We start from the raw sequence: 12,839 nt of genomic DNA, 5'->3' as shown, positions 1-12,839 counted from the left end.
TTAAAAACCATGATAAAATTTCCATATAATATCCCAGAAAGAGATGTAGAAGAAAAAATTGTAAAGGAATCACTGAAATTCATGCTGAACAACAACAACAAAAAGTAGAAAATAAATTAAAAGAACCAATTTGTAGCATGAATCTTAAAAGTTCTTATTAATAAAATCAAACCTGAGGCCAGTTATTGGGGTGAATGCTGGTAGATCAGATGCAGAACAAGTCACAGCTAACCTCACCTGGCCAACTTCTCAGCTGGTCTTGTTTCCTCAGACTGGAAGCCTCTGTGTCCTCATATCTGAATGGCTCTCAGCTGAAATGTGCTGCTAGAAACCTGAAAGCTTAACCAGCCAAATGCTGCTAGTTTCTGGTCCTCACACCTTATATACCTTTCTGCTTTCTACCACCACTCCCTGGGATTAAAGGCTTGCTTTCTAGGATTAAAGGCGTGTGTCACCATGCCTGGCAGTTTCCAATGTGGCCTTGAACTCACAGAGATCCAGAGGGATTTCTACCTCTGGAGTGCTAGGATTAAAGGTGTGAGTGCCACCATTTTCTAGCCTTTGTATCTAGTGACTGTTCTGTCTCTAACCCCAGATAAGTTTATTAGGGTGCATAATATTTTGGGGAACATAATACCACCACACCAATTATCTCCAAGAAATAATAAAATCCATTAAGGCACAAATTCTAGAAATGATAAAGTGGTTATTGTTATGTAACTTTAAAACTTATGAACAGCAAATGTACCAACAATGTTATACATAAAAACAGCAATGTATGTTGAAGTCACTTGTAAATGCAAATTATAAAAAAATGCTTACAAGCCAGGCAGTAGTGACACATGCCTTTAATCCCAGCACTCAGGAGGCAGAGCCACGTGGATCTCTGTGAGTTTGAGGCCAGCCTGGTCTATAGAGCAAGATCCAGGACAGACACTAAAGCTACACAGTGAAACCCTGTCTCGAAAAACAAAAAACAAAAAACAAAAATTCTTACATATTACATAGGAAACCTGTTATTCTTATCTTTTAAAGGGTCTAGTTTAACACTAAAATCCAGCACACACACACACACACACACACACACACACACACACACACACACACTCTTCTGCATACATACACAAATACACACATGCACACTCATATACTCATCTATATACAGTTGCACATATGCACACACACACATGCCTACTCATATACATACACACATTCACTCAACCCCCCACATATGCACACTGGCACACACAAATACTTACACACATCTAAACATATACCGAGCATATGCAAATGTGTATACATCTTAAATACATACACACACGATAACATTTGATTTATTTGGCAATTAGTTTTGATATTCAACTGTATATGTAGTTACCTGTGAACATACTATACAGCTGTAGCATTCCTTTAAGTAAATCCATAGTGTTAAATTATATGGCAATGTCATTATTTAATCCTGTAGTTACATATGTTAAGCCTGCATCAGAATAGCTTGTGGGTTTGATCAAGCACAGATTGCCAAAACTCACCACTGGATCTTCCGGCTCAGTTGGTCTGTGGTGGGACCTCATGTTTAGGTTTTAGCTCCATGCTTGTGGTTCCTTAAAGTATTAGTAATTACTGTTATTTCTCTGTTTTGGTTTCTTGTGACTATTGTTTACCTCTGTTCCAACTTTTGTGAATCCCAATCTATGTATTTTAAGTGTTTTCTTCACTTACACTTCAGACCAAGACCACCAGGACAATCGCAGGTTGGGCTCTTTGATTCTCTCAAAATGGTGAGCATATGCAAAGTTCATATACTCCTCACTGTAGGAATACAGTGATTTTTTTCTGTAATAAATGTTCAAACCATTTTAGTACAATGAACGAAAAAAGATACATTCTTTTATAACTAACTTAAGTTAGAAAAAAAATGTACACTAAATGGACTCATAAATGCCTACTATAGTCATAGACCCTTAATGTATATGAAAGGCCATCAATGTTTTTTATTTTGATTTATTAAAGTTTCATCTTCATGAAAAATACTTCTTATGTTAAGGTAACAGAAAGATTAAGAGCTGAATTATGAATGACAATTTCTCAGGCTGGGAATAAAACTGAACTATCTAAACAGTTACCTGTATTCTGTTTCTACTATCAGATTTCTAGAATAATCCAGAATCATTGCTTCTCTAAAATACCTGTATTTGAAGAACTTACATGGGAAACTTATTTCAGGAGCCAGACCTGCGTTTCATATCTGAAGGGCAGAATGCTGTCTTTAGGAGTCATCTTAGAGTCTGGATCTTTCTCCTTTCCCATTCACCTTCATTTTGTAACTACATCTAGCCATGTAAGGAATTTCTAGATTTTCTCATTAATTTTTCAAAATTTAGTTTCTCTCAAACACATACACTCATCAGTTTTGACCAAACTCCAGAAAAACATTTTGCACATTGAAGAATGTGTATTTCAGTGTATTTAGGTACATGCCTTCCGCATCAAAGTTCTGGTGTACTATTAACTGATTTACCTGTTAAGAAAGAGAGATACCGTGAAGTAATCAGACTAAATTTAAAGAGAATATCTGCACAAAGAAATGGTCACCCACATTTAAGATGCTTAAAGTAAATGATCAATAAATAATTTGTATACTTTTTGTCCCATATCCTTTACAGCATAATAGTCTAAAATAAAACTTTAACAGTTTACCATATAAATAGATAAATGCAAAATTGTTAGTTTATCAAAGGTTTTATGTTTTAATCTGTTTTCTAATATACTCAATGTGAGGGACAACAAACATTTACTAACCATATTTTAGTTAAATGTTATTAGAAATTATTTTGAACTTTGAATAAAAATGTTTATTGCATAATTTGAAGGGATCAGCTTAATATAGCTTGTATCAAATTAAAAAGGATTTTTTTGATATACATTCATATTTTTAGAAAAGAAAAGGTTTCTTTGGCCCTCAGGTTTGGAGGTTTCCAACCTTGGTCTGTGTTCTTGTGTCTGTGGAGAGACAAGCACAATCTAGCAGAGAGTGCTTGTTAGAATAAAGCCACTCACCTCAGGGTCAAAAACAAATGAGGAAACAAATGAGTGACTAAGTCACTTGGAAGATGTGCCCCCAGTGGCCTACAACTCCCACAAGATTCCATCTTCTAAAGGTTCCACCCCTCCCCAAAAGTGCCACAGGCTAGGGACATTTCAGGTCCAACTTATAGAAGCATTATGAATAAAGCTGCTGGCAACATTCATGGGCACATTTTTAGGAGGACATGTTTTTGCTAATTTGATTGATCTAGGAGCAGACAGTTAAAATTTATATTCATTTGTGACAAATGTACCATAATCTATTGAGGGTTATAAACAACTCCTTCCAGAAGGAAGATTTCATTTTTCAGTATTATAAATAAGATCTGGCCAGTGATTGCAGACATCACAATTATCTAAGTTAATTATTGATGGTGTCTCAGGAAATTAATATTAATAACATAAACAAACAGCAGTTCAATCTCATATAACCTGCTGCAGAATAAGACAGTTTCCTAATATCAGTGTCCATCCTTCAGATTTGCATACTAGGCTTCTAGTATCCAAGTATGAAAGCAGCATAAAACAGAAGTAGCATTTCTAGAGTTAACTTTAGTACATTCTCAAAATCTAGACTTGCAAATAAAAAAAACATAATATTTTAAGTAAATTTCACTACATCTATGAAAATGAAAGTTTAAAGTCAAATAAAATATAAAATATTTTGTTAGAGCTATAATGATTTAGTATTCTAAAAAGAACTAATTTATTCTATCACATACCAAATAAGTTCCAAAATACATCATTACACCACAACCAAAATATTCCAATTCAAATGGACAGATGGGTGCTGTCATGGGTGCCCACACCCATTGCACTGTGGGTTGTAGATTATAATATAAAAAACCATAATATATATTATGTGAATGTTCTAGAGGGAGATAGATTGAATTGTTTTAAATATTTAGTTTTAAATTTTAACACTACTGAAATAACAGGATTGGAGTCAGGAATCAGTGTAAAGATTTTATTTTCTCTTTATGCTATATCATCTAGGTTCTATTTAAAAATTGTTTTCTGTGGACATATTTATGTTTTACACTTGTATTCTGTACTCGAACTAAAGCCAAAAATGAATCTTAGGACTACAACATGCCCCAGTTAACCCCATCATTACCAGTTAAGTGAATCCTTATCAATATTCCCATGAGACTGCTTCAATCTCCATTAATAAAATTGTTTTTCTGTTTCAGAATTATTGAAAAATAGATGAACTCTTTTTCCTCTGTACTATCCAATCATAAAGGACAGACAGGCTGGCATTTTGCCTAAGCAAGGACCAAATGAAACATTTAAAATATTGCTATGGTAAATATTAACCTTCAGTGTCCTTATTCCCATGAATTTATAGCTAATCTCCATGGCAACAAGATGCACTATTGACCCTGACTTAAGGTTAATCCTTCTTTGTTTTCTTTGTCTTGTTCAGAATTAGACTGAAGAAATAAATACAAAAACCCAGATTCTAGCTCAACATTTCAGAAGATGATTCTAGCAGTGTCTACAAAGATGCTGAAGTTATTACAAAGTCTACACTCATCATTTTGGAGACAAATATTGTATGATCAACTCTTATGCATATTCAAAAATGCAATCAAACAACTATCTAAAAGATAATCATGGTTTAAAAAATTTACCCAAAAAAGAAATAAACTTGTAAACTGTAGAATTACTTAGATGCTTACATTATATTATACCTATATTTAAATTTTTTGCAGAAATGAAAAATGATGTTTTCCAAGTAGCCATCCTCTTTTTCACTCTCTCAAGCCATATAAGTGGGTTCTATATTCTCCGTACTCCCATAAGCACTTGGGATTGCCTGTATTTGAAATTTTAATCACCATTGTGGGTGTAAAGTCATAGCTCATAATTTGGATTCATTTTTATGATGACTGATGCTCTTGAATGCTGTTTCTTATGCCATTGATTGTCTGTACATCTTCGGCTAAGCTCTGCTCAAATCCTTTACCTATTTTTTATTTATGTCGTACTGTTTTTTACTGAATTGTCAGACTTTTCATATATTATAGATAACATGTCCTTATATGATTTCTAAACATTTTCTCCAATTATGTGCAATGTCTTCTTGCTAGATGACTTGCATCAGAGTACTAGTTTCTAATTTTAATGTAGTAAACCTACTTGTTTGATGTTGTTACTACTGTTGCTTGAGTTTTATGTGTTGTTCATAAGAAACCATCCCCTAATCCAGGGTTAATATTTTATTCTTACATCTTACTACTGCTATTAAATTTTCAGTTCTTTGGCTTTTGCCTTTGATCCATTTTGAAAGAATGTCTGTCTATGGTGTGATGCAATCAACCAACTTGACTCCTTCATGTGTAAATGCCCAGTTGTTTCAGAAAAATTTGTTGATGACACTTTTTCTCCCCTTGACTTTTTTTTTTCCCCTGAATTCTTTAGGAAATCAACTGTTCATAATGTAAACTATATTTCTGGACATTCCAATCTTCCACTGATCTGTATGTCTATTTTATGTTAATTCCAAACTATCTTAGTATAATTTTTAAAATGGGAAGGTCTTAGTCCTTCAAATTAAGCTTTTAAAAAAGATTGCATTGTTAACTAACTTTAAAAAATTCATTGAAAGGAAGGCTCAATTGAAAATACATGATTATTGCTTCCAAGTGCATCTTTCCAAATAGCTTCTGGTTGCAGAAACTAAGTGCCATATACAAAATTGCCTTTCCTTGTGCTTTCAGTAACACCCAACATTTAACTGGGGTGGCTTACATGTTCAGAGGTTTAGTCCATTATTATCATAGTGCAATATGGTGGTGTGCATGCAGACATGGTGCTAGAGAAGGAACTGAGAGTCCTAAATCTTGACTTGCAGACAGCAGGAAATGGCCTAAAACACTGGGCGTGGCTTGAGCTTATATGCGACCTCAAAACATACCCCCACAGTGACACACTTTCTCCAACAAGGCCATACCTATTGCAACAAAGCCATACATCCTAATAGTGTCACTCTCTATGAGCATATGGGCACCAACTACATTCAAACTACCACATTTTACTCCCTGGCCCACATAAGCTTGTAACAATATCATATTGCAAAACACATTTAGTCCAACTTCAAAAGTCCCCATAGTCTATCACAGTCTCAAGAATGTTTTAAAGTTCAAAGTCTCTTCTGAGATTCATGTAATCTCTTAACTGTAATGACCTATAAAATCAAAATCAAAAGCAGATCACATACTTATGACATAAAATGGCGCAAGATATACATAACCATTTCAATTTTAGTATAAGTGCTGCCAAAGCGAGCACACATAACCATTTCAAAATGTAAGGAACAGAGCATAGCAAGGATATACAGGACCAAAGAAATACCTAAAACCAGCTAGACAAACTCCAAACTCTGAATCTCCACGACTGATGTGAAAACACTCTTCAGATCGCCAGCTACTTTCAGCTTTGTTGACTGCAACACACTCTTATCTCTTGGGCTGGTTCTACACCCTGTTAGCAGCTTTCCTTTGTAGGTATCCCATGGCTCTAGCATCTCCAACATCTTGGGTCTCCAAGGCAATCCAAGCTTCACCTTCACAACTTCATGCAATGGCCTCCATTCAGGGACACTCCTGACACATGCCTGGCCTCAACAGCTTTCCTTATTCATGGAAGAAGGTTCCATAACACCTTTCTTCTATCCTTGACTCCAAAGCCAGAACTACAAGACTGAAGGTGACAAGTTCTGCTGCTTGCTGTGTCTGGAACACAGCCCCCTCATTCAATTACATCTTGACCAGCTTTCTTTTTACCATGATTTCCTTCACTGCCTAAGCTTCACTGTCCTGGAACTTGCTCTGTATACCAGACTGGCCTCACACTCAAATCCACCAATCTCTGCCTTCTGAGTGCTGGGATCAAAGACCTATACCACCACACTCAGCTCTAAGCTTTTCTTTAATTTATTTTCAAAGGTTGAAAACTTAGCTGGGTGGGATCTTGCCCTGAAGTCACAACTCCCTTTATTCCATTTCTTAATCTGTTTATCTCCTTGAACACAGGACTTAGCTTCACTCCACTTCATTATGCTCCTTTTCTCCTCAAATTGTACATGTTGTATTCTTACTTTCTCAGTTTGCTCCTTTTCATTAAAAATCTTCTAGAGTGAATACTCGTAACCCATACAACAGAATCTATACAAGGCTGCTTTGAGATTTCCTTAGCCAATGCAACTGATCCAAAACTCTTCACTTTCAGCCTCAGGCAGACTTTTTGGAGAAGAGTAAATAGAGGTCACATTCTTTCACTAAAGTATCAAAGAAAGTTCTCTAAACAACACACTAAGATTCTTCTCCTCTGAATCTTCATGATCCAGGTCCCCACAGTTCATCAAATCACACTCAGCACCATGGTCTTCCATGCTTTTACTTGTATGGCCCATTTAGCAGCACTCAATAAATGCATTCAACTGCTTTTCTAATCCATATCCCCTTGCCCCAAGGTCAACATTCCTTCAAACAAAAGCATGGTAGGCCTATCACAGCAATACCCCACTTCTGGTACTAGCCTCTGTCTTAGTTTGAGTTTCTGTTCCTGTGAAAAGACACGATGACCACAGCCACTTTTATAAAGGAAAACATTTAATTGGGGTGGCTTACATTTTCAGAAGTTTAGTCCATTATCATTATGCTGTGACATGATGATGTGCAGACAGACATGGTTCAGAAGAAGCTGAGAGTCCTACATCTTGACCTGCAGGAAAGAAATGGTCAGAAACACTGGCCATAGTTTGAGCATATATGAGACCTGAAACCCCCCATAGTGAAACACTTCCTCCAACAAGGCCATTCCTATTGCAACAAAGCCTCACCTCCTAGTACTACCACTAGCTATGAACTTATGGGGGCCAATTACATTTAAATCACCACAATCTTCAAGACATTAAATCAGCTCCTCAAGAACCACAATTACAAACTTGGTTTGTAATAATTTTCTGGATACCTATTCCCACCTAAACCAGAAGCACAATGATGGGCTTGTGATCTGCACAGCAACAGGACAGAGCTGCAGACAATGACAACTGGGTGATGTTGTATGAACTAGCCATTCCAAAGCAGAGTTCAATCAACTGGGTAATGTTGCATGGACTGTCATTCCAAAGCAGAGTTCACTTGCCTGGCTTGGTGTTAGGTGATATCAATTGCTTGGAAACACAGACCAGTTGACAGAATTCAGGTTTTTCTCTTCCAAAAGTCGACTCTGTGAGGTCTACTTAATCTACCATTCTGGAACACAAGGAACAATAAATAACAGGAGTGATGAAAATCAATACTTCTTCTTAAGGGTGTGATTGCTTCAGTGACTGCGTCTACATCTGCCACAAGGCAGGGCAATGCCTTTCAATATTCAGTATAGCTCTAAATCTTCCTTTTCTTGATTTACCCAGATTTTCAAATATTCAAACCAAAATTACAAATACTGACTACATGAATACCATGTATGGTAAAATTAGAGCATCATTTTTATGGATATGCACCTACCTACTGATTCTACAGTCTAAAGAGGATCCAATAAATCTTTCATCTATTGTTTTACAATGTAATTTATATAACTTTAGGCAAAAAAGCCTCATTCACAGCACAAAACTCACCAGTGTTCATTACCCTTCCTGTGCCTTAAATTATTTGCTACCATGGTGCAATTGATTCTTATTAAAAACTCAATATGCCATGGGTATACACTTTATAATTATAGTGTGTTAAGAGGAAAATCACTTAGTGTCGTGAAATATTGTGTACCCTAATAAACTTTGCCTGAAGATCAGAGGACAGAACAAGCCACTAGATTAAACATAGAGGCCAGGCAGTTGTGGCACACATTTTTAATCCTAGCACTAAGGACACAGAGATCCAATTGGATCTCTGTGAGTTCAAAGCCACCCTGGACTACATGAGATTAACTCAGTCTAGGAGAGAAAACAGAGCCAGACTTTAGTGGCACATACTTTTAATCCCAGTACTGGGAAGCATACATGCCTTTAATCACAAGAAGTAATGGCTGGGTAGAAAAATGTCTATAAGGTATGAGGATACTGGAACTAGAGGCTTTTCAGCAGAAGCATCCCTTTCAGCTAGAGGCTTTTTCAGCCTTTTCAGCTGAGAAAGCTCATTCAGCTAGAGGCCTATCTGCTGAGACTTTTTTTCAGGCTGAGAGGTCCTAGAGACAAGAGGTGGCTTGTTCCTTTGGCTCTCTGATCTTTCAGCATTTATCCCAATATCTGGTACTGGGTTTTTTATTAAAAGACCATTTAACATTTGAGTTACAACTTAGTAGATGTAAAACAAAGGACAACCAGGCTACAATCCAGATCCCTAGAGAAACTAGGTAACAAGGAAGACCCTAAGAGAGATGTATGGATTGCCCTGAGAAGGGGGAAATGGAGGAGATCTCCTGGGTAAATTGGAGGGAGGTCTAACAGGAGAAATGGGAACATGAGGGATAGGGATGGTCCAGTTGGGGGAGGGATTGAGAGGGAGAGCAAAGAGGGAGATGTCTTGATAGAGGGGGCCAGTATGGGGTTGGGGAGAAGCGTGATGCTTGTGAGGCTCCTGAGGGTCCACAGGGATGACCCCAGCTAAGACTCCTGGCAAGGGTGGAGAGGGTGTCTGAACTGGCCTTCTGTAGTCAGATTGGTGACTAACCAAATTGTCATCATAGAATCTTCCTCCAGTGACTGATGGGAGCAGATGCAGAGATCCACAGCCAAGCACTCGTTCAAGCTCTCCTAATCCAGTTGGAGAGAGGGAAGAGGGGTTGTGTGAGCAAGGGGGGTCAAGACCATGACGGGGAAACACACAGAGACAGCTGGCCTAAGCTCCTGGAAGCTCATAGACTCTAGACCAACTGCTAGGGAGCCTGCGTGGGACCAACCTAGGCCCTCTGCATGTGGGTGACAGTTTTGTAGCTTGGTCTTTTTTGAGGGCCCATATCAGTGGGACTAAGATCTATCCTTAGCTCATGAGCTGACTTTTTGGAACCTGTTCCCTATGGTGGGATGCCTCACTTAACATTGACGCAGTAGGGTGGAGCTTGGTCCTGCCTCAACTTGATATGTCATGCTTTGTTGACTCCCATGGGAGGCTTTATCCTATCTGAGGAGTAGATATGAGAGGGGTAGGAAGGAGGTGGGGGAAGAGAACAGGAGGAGAAGAGGGAGGGGAAACTGTGGTTGGTATGTAAAATAAACAAAAATAAATAAATAAAATTTAAAAAAAGAAGAAAATCACTAAAATAAGAACATGTTTCTATATGCACATATACCAACACATGGAAGCAAGAGAAAGGTTTCTGTTCATTGGTGTGTGTGTGTGTGTGTGTGTGTGTGTTACTGTGTGTGACATATGTACTTGTTATTGTGATATGCATGCATATGTGTGCATGTGGATGTGAGTGCACACATGTGGGAGTATGCATGTGGGGACCAGCAGTGAGCATAGGTATCTTTCCTCAATCACTATTATTTTTTTCAGAACATGGGTTCTACTTGAAATTGAAGCTCACCAATTCATCCAGACTAGCTGGACAATGAATTCCAGAATTGGGCTGTCTTCAGATGACCTGCCAATTTCTACTCCCTCAGAGTTACAGGCGTGAGGAAGAATTTGTAGCTATTTATGCGGTTGTTGGGATCTGAACTCAGGCTCTCATTCCGAGAAAACAAGCACTTTACCAACTAAGTAATATCTCCAGTACTAATAAGAAATATGTAAAAATGTATTATCTATTTAGTTACCTATGTATGTGCACTCTTGTGTCACAGTGCAATGTGAAACTCAGATAATGTTAAAAGTTCTTTTCTTCCACCATGTGTGTCCTGAGGATTGAACTCAGGTCATCAGCTTTGGCAGCAGATAACTTTTTTTTTTTCAAGACAGAGTTTCTCTGTGTAGCTTTGGGCCTTTCCTGGAACTCACTCTGTAGCCCAGGTTGGCCTCAAACTCACAGAGATCCACCTGTCTCTGCCTCCCGAGTGCTGGGATTAAAGGCATGTACCACCACCACGTGCCCAGCAGCAGATAACTTTATTTGCAGTGTCATCTCACTGGATACCTCACCCCCCCCCAAAAAAAAACAAGGTTTTTCCAGGGAAAGTTGGATAGAGATCAGGAATGGAGGCAGATTACCAAGAAGATTTTCTGTCCATAATGATCATTTATCATGCATAGGTCCCATATGGGTTAATTCAAAGTTTTTGGGAAACTAACAAATCCAATATTTGTTAAGTAAATTATTTTTAAGAGAATTTCAGATGTCATTTCTATAAGTGTTACATAGTTGTATGTTACATAATACTTGGATAAGTCTTATGTTTAAACTACATAATGAATATTAATAACTTTGCATATGTGTCAGATTATGTATGTGGATATGGACACATGTATATATACACACAGAGATAAATGAAATCAAACAGGATTTGGCAGGAGTTGCTTGAGAATTCAGGTCTATCTGGCATCATGGATGGAGCATGAGCCAGTGAGCTCAGCTCATGCAAATCCTTTGGGAAGAGTCGTTTTTCTGTTGCTGTGAGCTAGTAATGTATGTCAACTGAGACTCCCTTTTCTCTATTTATGAAATCCACATATGGCTGAAACTCCTGGTGAACAGAAAATATGGTCTTCTAAATGAAGAAAGTTACAACTGCTCGTAGTCACCAGCAAACACACTTCCGTTATAGACAGCCATTGGTTTCTCTTGCCAGGCATCATGTTCTTATTCCATGCAGTGAGCATTCAGGAGGTGGAGAAGAAAGGGTCAGGAGCTGAAGGGCATCCCTGACTTCATAGTTTGAGTCCAGTCTGCCTGTTTTTAATCAAAAATAGGCCTTTAAATCACTTAGAAAACCCTCCTCAGGAAAATTATGCATTCTAGAGATTTTAGAAATAGTATAAAGCTTGCCTAAAACATAGGTTGGCCCCATGCTCTCTCTGGCCATTTTTCACTCTCACGTAATTCACAAAGGTCCCTTTGTCCATTGCATCCTTCGTCCTTGAGAGTGCCCATATCACTCTGTAATAAATTCTGCCTGGCCCTAATACTATGATTTATGTGTCTCATCTGAAATCATTAAATGGAGATCACAAAATCAGGGAGCTAAGGATAGTACCAAGCAAGATTCTAGAATACATCCATACAATGTGTACCTTGGGTGCATGCCATAGTTCCTCAAGGAAAAGTGTTTTGTTCTGCAAGTCTGACCACCTCAAATTGATCGTTCCAACTCAATAGGGAAGGAGAAGATTGCCCTCCAGATGAACACCCCAGCATGTGTGTATTCACCCCTCCTGGCCCTGAAGCACACACATTTAAGCAGAGAAAATGCTTTTATGTAAGACGGAAAAGACAGAAGAGATGACCCACACTTGGCCTTTGATCCTACATCAAAGTATTGACAAATAATATTTATTTCAAATAATCTATACATGCCTTTAAAAGCTACTCTCCTGTTTTCATTGGCATTTAACTTAAGCAAACAGTAATTTCATATCCTCATGTAAAGGGGCCTGGATATTTTGAGAACTTATATTTGCAGTATGCATCAGTTTGCCTTGCAAATTTGAAAGATAAATTATTTCAGCGCATGTGCTGTAAGTCCAGCTTTAAGAAGTAAGGAAACCACAAATCACTCAGGTATTGACCATGTCACGAAGACATTCTCAGCCAAGATGGACACAGTGGTTCCTATCAAACTAAAGTGCTGAGGATTAAGGTGA

The sequence above is a fragment of the Peromyscus californicus genome, unplaced genomic scaffold, assembly GCF_007827085.1.
Source record: "Peromyscus californicus insignis strain IS unplaced genomic scaffold, ASM782708v3 Scaffold_11__1_contigs__length_118956290, whole genome shotgun sequence".
Classification (NCBI taxonomy): domain Eukaryota; kingdom Metazoa; phylum Chordata; class Mammalia; order Rodentia; family Cricetidae; genus Peromyscus; species Peromyscus californicus.
The sequence above is the reverse complement of the archived record's forward strand: the minus strand, read 5'-3'. Positions refer to the sequence as shown.